This window comes from Sus scrofa, chromosome 13 (genome assembly GCF_054392235.1).
Source record: "Sus scrofa isolate SSC_HxYL_T2T_F1_AM1 chromosome 13, Sscrofa_HxYL_maternal_Yorkshire_Landrace_v2.0, whole genome shotgun sequence".
Lineage (NCBI taxonomy): Eukaryota > Metazoa > Chordata > Mammalia > Artiodactyla > Suidae > Sus > Sus scrofa.
The window spans coordinates 175,572,922-175,585,821 of NC_139395.1; positions in this window are offsets into that span (position 1 = coordinate 175,572,922).

Below are 12,900 nucleotides of genomic sequence, written 5' to 3' on the forward strand. Positions count from 1 at the left end.
CCTGTGGTGATCAGCTTCCCACAAATAGTGAGGCCAGCCCTCCAGGATGGCCGGCCATCTCAGGTCCAGTGCACATGCACGTGGGGGTAGGGGGAGGGGAGATGCACTGGGAAGCACAGCTTTCTGATAGCTGGCAGGCAAGTGAGCTCACTGTGGTGTGGGGAGTATTCTGTGGCAGCCCACCCCTCTTCCTCTCCCATCCCCAATACTGGTGCCTTGTCTCTCTTGCAGATCCAGCTGTTCTGCCAGGTTCCCTCTGATGTGGCTTTCCACTCCCCAGCCCTTAGAGTATTGCTCCCTCCACCCATGATGCTCCACTTTCTAGACTCCCAGGCAGTCTCTGCCCCGCCAATCTGAGAGACCTACTTCCTAGTCCCCTGGGGTGGTCTCTGCCCTGCCAACCTGACTGACCTGTTCCTAGTTCCCCAAGCAGTCTCTGCACTGCCCACACCAAGCCATTCCCAGGGACTAACCTCCGGAGCAAAGGTCTCAGTGCCCAGCCCCCATCCAAGCGTCTTGTTTTTTGGTAACTGTACCAGTAGTTCGGATGATCTGTTAAGTTCTCACTCTGCTCTTCAGATCGCAGACTTGCTGCTGCACTCTTCTCTGATTCTGGAGATCCCTCCAGTTCAGTTTTTCTTTCCATCGAGTAGGTGTCTTTCCAGGGTGTGGGATCCCTTTCTTCTCCACAGTTCCTTTTTGGGAGCGCCTGTCCAGCACCAATTCCCCTTCTCTCACTCTCCTTTTTTCTCTTGTTTTACCCAGTTATGTCATGAGATTCTTGCCATTATTGGAGTTTAGGTTCTTCTGCCAGTGATCATTGCTGTTCTGTGCGAGTCATTTAACCTGTAGATGTGTTTTAGTGTGTGTGTGTTTGTGGGAGAGAGTGAGCATGTCCCCCTACTCTTCTACTATCTTGCCTTGATATAAATATCAAGTTACTTAGGTTTATAATCTTGATGATTAAGACAGCAGTTAAGCCTGAGTTGAAAGAAAGAAAAGGAATTGCCATTTGGCACTTCTTTATCAAAAACCATTGGTTTTTTTTTTTTTTTTTTTTTCCTTCTTTTGGCTTTTTAATTTTTTTTTTTAATTTTTTCACTTTGCCCGCTACTAGTGTGAATGGACTCTCCTTGTCTATTCCTAATTACCAGGGACCTTTTTAGCCTCCAGAAGCTGAGCACACCACTGGAACCTGATGTATTTTTGAAAATTAAGTTACAACACACTTGTAATATATTATGCAAATCTTATGTGTACAGTCTAATGAATTTTCAGCTTTTTATATACCTGTTAATGTAATTATCACTAAGATCAACTTTAGTGTTATTCCCTTTCTCCTAAGTGAGTGACCTGAACTCTTGAAAACCTGCTACAGCACTTTCCCACATTTTGTATCTTCTCTTCTATCTCACTTTCCTTCCTATTTCCCCTGCTATCATCTCTATGTCTATCCCTCTTTTTGGCCACTTCCCCATCTTCTCTACATCTCTCTCTTTCTTTTTTTTTCTTTCCTCTTTTAGGGAATACATCTGAATAATATGGAAATTCCCAGGCTTGGGATTGACTCGGAGCCATATCCACCCACCTATGCTACAGCCACAGCAACACAGGATCTGAGATGCATCTGCGACCAATGCAGCAGCTTGCAGCAGTGCCAGATCCTTAACCCACTGAGGCCATGAATCACACCTGCATCTTCATGGATACAAGCCCACTGAGCCACAATGGGAAGTCCTTCCATGTCTCTCTTAAAGCAGCTTTTTGGGTTCTGTCTCCCCTTAGTTCACCAACTTAGTCTCACTTCTACTTGTGTCAGTGTAAGTGCAAGTTCCTGGACTCATTAGGTTGGTTGCTCAACCTTATCCCTCACTAATCTAGACTCTTGCTGGAACACTTAGCAGGTAAAATCAAAGCACTTCCAGGGAGGGTGAAGTGGGATAACTGTGATTGCTTTCCTCAAGTTTTCAGTGTTTGGGTGAAAGAGGCTGGCCCTTCTGTTGTAGTAAATAAGCAACCCACCAACTCCAACACATTGATTAAAGCTGGCTTTCAAGCCCAAGGGACAGGTGCTGAATCCAGCCAGCCTAATATGTTAATCTGACACTGGCATAAAAACTGTACATGGAGGTAACATTATGGGCAGCAAATAATGTCAATACCAACCAGTTCTTAATGAAATTGCATTTATCAAAATGGAAAGTTTTTATTAGAAAATGATTAATTTCACACATCCTTATAAGATGTGAGGAGTTTCTTCATGGTGCAGTGAGTTAAGGATCCAGTATTGTGGCTCAGGTTGCAGCTATGGTGCTGGTTCCATCCTCAAGAACTACCCTGGTCCCTCAAAGAAATACCCTGGAGTGGAATTGCTGGATAATATGGTACTCCAAATTTATTTTTTTGAGGAATCGCCATACTGTTTTTCCTAGTGGCTGAACCAATTAACATTCTCACCAATGTGCATGAGGGTTCTCTTTTCTCCACATCCTTGCCCACACTTCTTATTTGTTGTCTTTTGGATAAGTCCCATTTTGACAGGTATGAAATGATATTGTGGTTTTGATTTGCATTTTCCTGATGGTTAATGATGCTGAGCATCTTTTTCCTGTGCCTATTGGTTAATTGTATGCCCCTATTTTTGGAAAAATATCTATTTAGATCCTCTGCCCATTTTTTTATAAAGTTGTTTTCTTGAGTTGAGCTATTTGAGTTATCATATATTTGGAGAGTAAACCCTTGATAGATATATTATTTGGAAATATCTTCTACTATTCAGTAGGCATCCTTTGCATTTTTTTGATAGTTTCCTATGCTGTTTTGGAGCTATTTTGATGTTGTCTCATTTGTTTATTTTTACTTTTGTTTTCCTTTCCTGGGGAGACATATCCAAATAGAAATTACTGAGACTGATGTCAGAGCATACTGCCTAGGTTCCTCCAGAAGTTTTATGATTTCTGGTCTTACCTTTAAGACTTCAATCCACTTTAAACTTATTCTTGTATAACATTTGAGAGAGCAGTCCCATTTGATTGTTTTGCATGTAGCTGTCCAGTTTTCCCAGTGATATTTATTGAAGATGCTGTCTTTTCCCCGTGCTCCTTTTTTGTACATTAATTGCCCATGTAAATGTGGATTTGGAGTTCTCTGGTTCCCTAGCAGTTAAGGATTTGGCATTGTCACTGCTCTGGCGTGAATTCGATCCCTGGCCCAGGAACAAATATACGTTAAAGGCACGGCCAAAAAAAAAGTGTGTGTTCTTTTCTAGGCTCTGTATTCTATTCCACTGATATATCTGTCTGTTTTTGTGCCAGGAGCCTACTTTTTATGTTTTAGTAGCTTTGTAGTGTAGTTTGAAATTAAGTAGCATGATACCTCCAGCTTTGTTCATCTTTCTCAAGATTGTCTTGGCTACATTGGATCTTTTGTTTTTTCATATAAAGTTTAAAATTTTTGTACCAGTGCTATGAAAAAAAAGCCATTTGTATGTTTATGGGAATTACATTGAATATGTAGATTGCCTTGCAGTGTATGGTCATTTTAATAATATTTATTTTTCCAATCCATGAATGTATTATATCTTTACATCTCTTTGTGTCCATTTCAACTGCTTTAATCAGTTTTCATAGTTTTCCTAGAACAGATTTAGTTAGGTTTATTTCCAAATATTTAGTTAGATTTATTTCAAGGTTTTTTATTCTTTCTCATCCAAACATTAATGGGATTGTTTCCTTAATTTCTTCTTCTGATATCTGGTTGTTAGTATATAGAAAGGCAACATATTTCTATATAGTAATTATGTATCTGCAATTTTACTGAAATTATTGGTGAGTTCTAGTAGTTTTGGTGGTGTTGAGGATTTTTTTATGTGTCATATTATACATCTGTATATAGGGACAATTTTCTTCTTTCTCTCCAATTTTGGTTCCTTTTATATTTTCCTTGTTTGATTGCTGGGTTGGGACTTCTAATACTATGTTGAATAAAAGAGGTGAGGGTGGGAATTCTTATTGCTAGTTTTAGAGAAAATGATTTCAGCTTTTCACTATTAGCATGATGTCATCTCTGAGCTTGTCATATATGGCCTTTATTATGTTAAAGAAATTTTCCTCTATACATACTTTGTTGAAAGTTTTAATCATAAGTGAATGTTGAAATTTGTCAAAATATTTTTGTGTGTCTATCGAATTGATCATTATAGTTTTGATTTGCATTTCTCTAATAATTAGTGATGTTGAATATTTTTTCATGTGCTTGTTGACCATCCATATGCAATTCTTGGAGAAATGTCTATTTAGGGCTTATGCCCATTTTCAGATGGTTTATTTATTTGCTGTTGAGTTTTATGAGTTGTTAGTATATTTCAGAGATTAAGGCCTTATTGATTGCATTGTTTGCAGCTATTTTCTCCCATTCGGTAAGTTGTGGGGTTTTTTTTATGGTTTCCTTAGCTGTGCAAAGGCTTTTAAGTTTGACTAGGTTCCATTGGTTTATTTTTGTTTTTATTCCTATTGCCCTGGGAGACTGACATAAGAAAAGATTTGTATGGTTGATTTCAGAGAATGTTTTACCTATGTTCTCTCCTAGGAGTTTGATGGTGTCTTGTCTTATGTTTAAATTTTTAAGCCATGTTGTGTTTATTTTTATGCATGGTGTGAGGGTGTTTTCTAGTATCATTGATGTTACATGCAGCTGTCCAGTTTTCCAGTATCCACTGCTAAAGAGACTGTCTTTTTCTCATTTTATATTCTTGCCTCCTTTGTTGGAGATTAATTGACCATAGGTGTCTGGGTTTATCTCTGGGTTTTCTGTTCCATTGGTTTGTATATCTGTTTTGGAACCAGTACCACACTGTCTTGATGACTGTAGCTTTGTAATATTTTCTGACGTCTGGGAGAGTTATACCTCCTGCTTGGTTTTTGTTCCTCAGTATTTCTTTGGAGATTCTAGGTCTTCGATTGATCCATATACAATTTCAGATTGTTTATTCAAGCTCTGTGAAAAATGCCATGGGTATTTGATAGAGATTCTACCAAATCTGTCATTTGCTTTGGGTAGTATAGCCATCTTAACAATATTAATTCTTCCATTCCAGGAGCATGGAATATCTTTTATTACATTTCTTTGAAACTTCTTTGCTTTCCTTGATTAATGTCTTATAGTTCTCAGCACATAAGCCTTTCACCACCTTGGTCAGTTATATTCCAAAGTATTTACATTTTTGAAATGAAATTTTCTTTCTTTATTTTTTTATATTCACTGTAATTTTCTTTTTTAAATTAGTAAATGATTTTATTTGTTTCTATTATAGTTGATTTACAGTGTAGTGTCAATTTCTACTGTACCATGAAGTGACCGACTCATACATACATATGTGTATATATATATATTCTTTCTCTCACGTTATCCTCCATCATTTTCTATCACAAATGACTAGATATTATTCCCTGTGATATATCACATATATATCACAGTTGTATGAGTATATATATATATATATATAGCCGGAACTCATTGCTTATCCACTCCAAATGCAATAGTTGGCATCTTTAATCCCTAACCCCAGACTCCCAGTACATCCCACACCCTCCCCCTTGGCAAACCATGAGTCTGTTCTCCAAATACATGAGTTTCTTTTCTGTGGAAGGTTTACTTGTGCCATATATTAGATTCCAGATATAAGTGATATCATGTGTTATTCGTCTTTCTGACTTTACTTAGTATGAGAGTCTCTGGTTACATCCTCATTGCTGCAAATGGCATAATTTTGTTCTTTTTTCTAGATGAGTATTATTCCATTGTGTATATATATATGTATACCACTTGTTCTTAATCCATTCATCTTTTCATGGACATTTAGATTGTTTCCATGTCTTGGCTATTGTGAATAGTGCTGCAATGAACATATAGGGGCATGTGTCTTTTTCAAGGAAGGCTTTGTCTGCATATATGCCCAAGAGTGGGATTGCTGGGTCATATGGTAGTTCTATATTTAGCTCACTGAGGTACATTCATACCATTTCCATAGTGGATGCACCAATTTACATTCCCACCAACAGTGTAGGAGGGTTCTCTTTTCCCCACACCCTCTCCAGCATTTCTTATTTATGGATTTATTAATGATGGCTATTCTGATTGATGTGAGATGGCACCTCATGTTTGATTTGCATTTCTCTAATAATCAGTAATGTTGAGCATTTTTTCATGTGCTTATTGGTCATCTGTATATCTTCTTTGGAGAAATGTCTCTTCAGGTCTTTTGTCCATTTTTCCATTGGGTTGCTTGCTTTTTCTGCTTTCGAGTTGTATAAGTTGTTTGTATATTTTATAGATTAAACCCTTGTCAGTTGCATCATTTGAAACTTTTTTCTCCCATTCTGTAAGTTGTCTCTTTTTTATGGTTTCCTTTGATGTGCAAAAGGTTGTCAGTTGGTTAGGTGCCATTGGTTTATTTTTGCTTTTAATTCTGTTGCCTTGGGAGACTGATCTGAGAAAACATTTATAAGGTTGATGTCACAGAATGTTTTGCCTATGTTCTCTTCCACGTGTTTGATGGTGTCTTGTCTTATGTTTAAATCTTTAAGCCATTTCGAGTTTATTTTTCTGCATGGTATGAGGGTGTGTTCAAGTTTAATTGATTTAATGTGGCTGTCCAATTTTCCCAGCACCAGTTTCTGAAAAGACTGTTTTTTCCCCATTTTATATTCTTGACTACTTTGTCAAAGATTAATTGACCATAGGTGTCTGGGTTTATTTCTGGGTTCTCTATTCTTTCCCATTGGTCTGTCTGTCAGTTTTGGTACCAGTAGCACAGTCTTGATGACTGTGTCTTTTTAGTATTGCATGAAGTCTGAGAGAGTTATGTCTCCTGCTTGGATTTTTTTTTCTTAGGATTGCATTGGCAATTCTGGGTGTTTTGTGGTTCCATAGAAATTTTTGGATTATTTGTTGTAGTTCTGTGAAAAATGTCATGGGTAATTTGATAGGGATTGCATTGAATCTGTAGATTGCTTTGGGTAGTAAGGCCATTGTAATGATATTAATTCTTCCAACCCAGGAGCATGGAATATCTTTACATTACTTTGAATCATCTTTAATTTCCTTGATTAATGTTTTATAGTTCTCAGCATATAAGTCTTTACCTCCTTGGTCAGGTTTATTCCAAGGTATTTGATTTTTTGGAGTGCAATTTTAAAAGGTATTGTATTTTTTATTTCTTTTCTTGTATTTCTTTGTTAGTACAAAGAAATGCATCTGATTTCTGAATGTTAATCTTATATCCTGATACTTTGTTGAATTTGTTGATCAGTTCAAGTAATTTTTGGGTTAAGGGTTTTTTATATATATGCCGGAGGCCCACTCCGGCAGCCAGGGAGTATACATCCCGATCAGAGAGGGACACGTGTCGGCAAATGTACATATGGAGACAGCCTCTTTGTCCCTTCTTTCAGGGCGCTGGACTGTTCAAACTTTATTGGCAACAGTGGTTGATTATGTAGACAATTTTTTACTAAAAATTACATTACAGTGTTAGAAGTACATTATGTTTTAAGATCTCTATCTTAACTAAACTTAGTGAGTACTTTGAAGAGGCCATAAAACACAAGAATTTAGCATTTACAAACTTTGTTTGTAGACTGATGCTTATCTTCAAAGCGTTATGGCAGGGAGACAGTGTAAGTAAATATAAACCAACTTAATTAAACTAGCTATCACTAAAAAGCTTTTAAAATCAAAGACAAAACTCACAGCTAGGTGAGCTCCCGTTCTTGGTTAAGAACCTGCTTTGAGGTTTTTTCGCCATCAGGCAAGGTCCTTTTTTTGAGTCCCTGAATTTTCTCAGCTCCCCGCATATATAGCATCTTGTCATCTAATTATAGTTACAGTTTTATGTCTTCTCTTCTACATTGAATACCTTTTATTTCTTTTGTTTGTCTGATTGATGAGGTTAGGATTTCCAATACTCTGTTGAATAAAATCAGTGAGAATGAGCATCTTTGTCTTATTCCAGATATTAGTGGGAAGGCTTTCAGCTTTCCTGCATTGAGTATTATATTTACTGTGGTTTTGACATAAGTGGCTTTTATTATGTTTAGGTATATTCCCTCTATACCCACTTTGGTGAGAGTTTTTTTCAAAAATGGATGTTGGAATTTGTCAAATGCTTTTTCTGCATCTATCGAGTTGATCAGGTGGTTGTTGACTTCTCTTTTATTAATGAGGTTTATGATGTGATTGCTTTGTGTATGTTGAACCATCCTTGTGAACCTGGGATGTATCCCACTTGGCCGTGGTGTATAAACTTGTTTATATGTTGTTGGCTTCAGTTGGATAAAATTTTGTTGGGAAATTTTGCATCTATATTCATCAAAGATATTGGCTTATATTATTCCTTTTTTCATAGTATCTTTGTCTGGTTTTGGTATTAGGAAATGGAGGTGTCATAGAATGTCATTCGGAGTATTCCTTATTCTTCGAACTTTTGTAAAAATTTAAGGAGTATGGGTGTATGTTCCACTTTGTAGGTTTGGTAGAATTTGCTTGTGAATCCATCAGATCCTGGATTTTTATTTTTAGGGAGTGTTTTTATTACATATTCAATTTCATTTCTAGTGATCAATCTGTTAGCTGATCTATTTCTTCTTTACCCAGTTTGGCAGGCCAGAATTCTGTAGAAAGTTGTCCATTTCTTCTAGGTTGTCAAATTTGTTGGCATGCAATTGTTCATATTATTCTCTTATGGATTTTTGTATTTTTGCACTATTCATTGTGATTTTTCCTTTTGCATTTATTATATTGTTTATTTGTTTTTTTTCTCTCCTCTTCTAGGTGATTCTGGACAGACGTTTTTCAATTTTGTTTACTTTTCAAAGTACCAGCTCTTGGTTTGATTGATTTCTTCAATTGCTTTTTGAATCTCTATTTTATTGATTTCCTCTTTGATCTTTATGATTTCCTTCCTTCTGCTGACTTTAGGTTTTGTTTGTTCTTCTTTTTCTAATTCATTTAGGTAGTGGGTTAAGTTGTTGATTTGAGATTTTTCTTTTTTTGTGGAAGTCCTGTATTGCTGTGAATTTCCCTCTGAGCACTGCTTTGTGGCATCCCATAGATTTTGAGTTGTTGTGTCTTCATTGTCATTTTTCTGAAGGTGTTATTAAATTTCCTTCTTTATTTCCTCGTTGTCCCACTGGTTTTTTTAGTTGCACATTGTTTAGTCTCCATGTAGTTTGTTTTTCTCATTTCTTTTCCCATGGTTTATTTTTACTTTCATGACCTTTTGGTCAGAGAAGATATTTGAAATAATTTCTATACTCTTAAATTTGTTGATGTTAGCTTGTGCCCCAGTATATTGTCAAAAGTTGAGAATTTTCCGTGTGCACTTGATAAGAATGTTTATTCTGATTTTTTTGGATGTAATGTCCTGAAAATGTCAATTAAGTCTAACTTTTCTATTGTCTCCTTTAGGATCTCTGTTGCCTTATTGGTTTTCTGTCTAGAGGATCTGTCCTTTGATGTGAGTGAGGTGTTAATGTTTCCTACTAATATTGTATTCCTATCAATTTCTCTTCTTATGTCTTTTTGTATTTGTTGTATGTACATTGGTGCTCCTATTTTTGGAGCATATATATTGACAATTGTGATATCCTTTTCTTGAATAAATCCTTTTACCATTAAATAGTGTCCTTTGTTGTCTTTCTTTATGGCCTTCATTTTAAAGTCTATTTTGTCTGATATGAGTATTGCAACCCTGCTTTTCTGTCTTGTCCATTGGCATGAAATATCTTTTCCCATCCTCTCACTTTATATTTATATTTGTCCTTTGCCATAAGATGAGTGTCTTTTAGACAGAAAATTGTAGGCTTTTGCTTTTTTATCCAATTTGCCACTCTATGTCTGTTGATTGGAGCACTCATTCCATTGTCATTTCAGGTAATTACTGATAAATATGTACTTGTTGCAATTTTAAAGCTTGTTTTCCAGTTAACTTTCTGTTTCTCTTTTGCCCCCCCTTTATTTATTTTTTTGGTTTGGTTGGATGATTTCTTTTTATTTTACGCTTCTGTCCTTTTCTTTTTAGTTTTTGTGAATGTAATGTTTTGTTTTGATTTGTGTTTCCACTGTTTTTCCAGTACATTAATCCCTTCCTATAGTTGCTTGATTTTGCATGATAGTCATATAATCTCAAACACATTCTAAAAAAAAAGAGTCTAGATTTTCTTACTTTTCCTCCCCACATTTTATGATTTTGAAGTCCATTTTTAACATCTTCCTGTTTGTCCTTTTGCTGGTCCATTTGTTTATGATCACTTTTAAAATATATTTTTTCCCCTTTTATATCCATATACTGGTCTAATTATGTGATTTTCTTTCAAATTTTGATTTCCTCCATCCTATTTCTGCTTCTTTTTTATTTAGAGAAGCTGTTTCAATGTTTCCTTTAGAATGGTTTTAGTACTGCTGTACTCTTTTTTGAGAAATTGTTTTGTTTTTGGAGAAATGCCTTATTTCTCCTAATTTATTTTTTTCTATTGAAAGGATTTATTTATTTATCTATTCCACCTACAGTATGGGGACCGAGTTACACATACATGTATACATACTTTTTCGTCTCATTGTTGTGTTGGGATGTAAGTATCTAGACATAGTTCTCAATGTTACACAGAAGGATCTCATTGTAAATGCATCTCAAGAGCAATAGTTTGCATCCCTTAATCCCAAATTCCCAATCCCTCCCACACCCTCCCTCTCCCCCTGGGCAGTCACAAGTCTATTCTCCAAGTCCATGATTTTCTTTTCTGTGGAAACGTTCATTTGTGCTGCATATTAGATTCCAGTTATAAGTGATATCATAAAGTATTTGTCTTTGTCTTTTGACTCATTTCACTCAGTATGAGATTCTCTAGTTCCATGCATGTTGCTGCAATTGGCATTATTTCATTCTTTTTATGGCTGAGTAGTATTCCATTGTGTATATATACCACATCTTCTGAATCCAATCATCTGTCGATGGACATCTGGGTTGTTTCCATGTCTTGGCTATTGTGAATAGTGCTGCAATGAACATGCAGGTGCTTGTGTCTTTTCTAAGGAACATTTTGTCTGGATATATGCCCAAGAGTGGGACTGCAGGGTCATATGGTAGTTCTAAGTATAGATTTCTAAGGTACCTGCATACTGTTCTCCATAGTGGTTGTACCAGTTTATATACTCACCAACAGTGCAGGGGGATTCCCTTTTCTCCACAACCCCTATAGAACTTGTTATTTGTGGACTTATGAATGATGGCCATTCTGACTGGTGTGAGGTGGTATCTCACGGTAGTTTTGATTTGCATTTCTCTAATAATCAGTGATGTTGTGCATTTTTTTCATATGTTTGTTGGTCATCTGTATATCTTCCTTGAAGAATGGTCTATTCATGTCTTTTGCCCACTTTTCCTTTGGGTTGTTGTCTTCTTTGCTGTTGCATTGTATAAGTGGTTTGTATATGTTAGAGATTAAGCCCTTGTCAGTTGCATCATTTGAAACTATTGTCTCCCATTCTGTAAGTTGTCCTTTTGTTTTCATTTTGGTTTCCTTTGCTGTGCAAAAGCTTGTCAGTTTGATTAGGTCCCATTGGCTTACTTTTGCTCTTATTTCTCTTGCCTTGGGGGAATGACCTGAGAAAATATTACAAGACGCCATCACACTCCTGGAAGAGAACATAGGCAAAACATTCCCTGACATGAACCTCATGAATATTTTATCCTAATTTAAATGATATTCTCACTTGGTAGAGTATTCTAGGCTGCACTAACAACAAAGTATGAGAAAAGGGATTTAAGGAAACGATCCCATTTACCATTATATAAAAAAGAATAAAATACTTAGGAACAAACATACATAATGAGATAAAAGTCCTAACATACATAAGGAGATAAAAGTCCTATAATTTTAAAATTATGACTCATTGATGAAAATGAAGAAAGCACAAACAAGTTGAAAGATATATCATGTTCTAGATGGGAAAATTTATATATTTTTTCATTTTTAAAGTTTTATTGAAGTGTGTTTGATTTATAATGTTATGATAATTTTCTGTCCAACCAAGTGATTCAGTTATACATGTACATACATCCATGCTTTTTCAGATGTTTCCCCACATAGACCATCACAGAATATTGGGTAGGTTTCCCTGTGCTACACAGCAGGTCCCTGTTAGGCAACCATTCTATATACCTCAGTGTGCATATGCTAGGCCCAGACCCCTGTTACATCCCTCCCCATCCCACACCTGGCCTCTTTGTGAAGCATAAGTTTGATTTCTAGTCTGTGAGTTTGTTTCTATTCTCCAGATAAGTTCATTTGTAATCTTTTTTCCTAAGATTCCACATATGTATGATATCCAGATGATGTCTGTCTTTCACTATCTGACTAACTTTGCTTAGTATGATAATCTCTAGATCCATCCATGTTTATGCAAATGGCCTTTTTGATATTTTTTTATGACTTAGTAATTTACCATTGTATATATGTATCATATCTCCTTTATTTATTCCTCTATTGATGGACATTTAGGTTCTTTCCATTGTCCTGGCTATTGTAAATAGTGCTGCAATGAACATAGGGGTGCATGTATCTTTTTGAATTACAATTTTTCTGGATATGTGCCCATAAGTTGATTGCTAGATGAAATAATATTTATTTTTTTGAGGACATGCCATAGTATGTTGCTTACTTTTTGTACCAATTTACATTCCCCCAAGCAGTGTAGGAGAGTCCTAGCTTGTCTGCACCCTTTCCAATATTTATTATTTTTAGACTTTTTGATGATGGCCATTCTGACCAGTGTGAAGTGATAATAACAGGTGAGATAAGTCAAAGACACATACTCTGTGATATCACTTATACGTGGAATCTG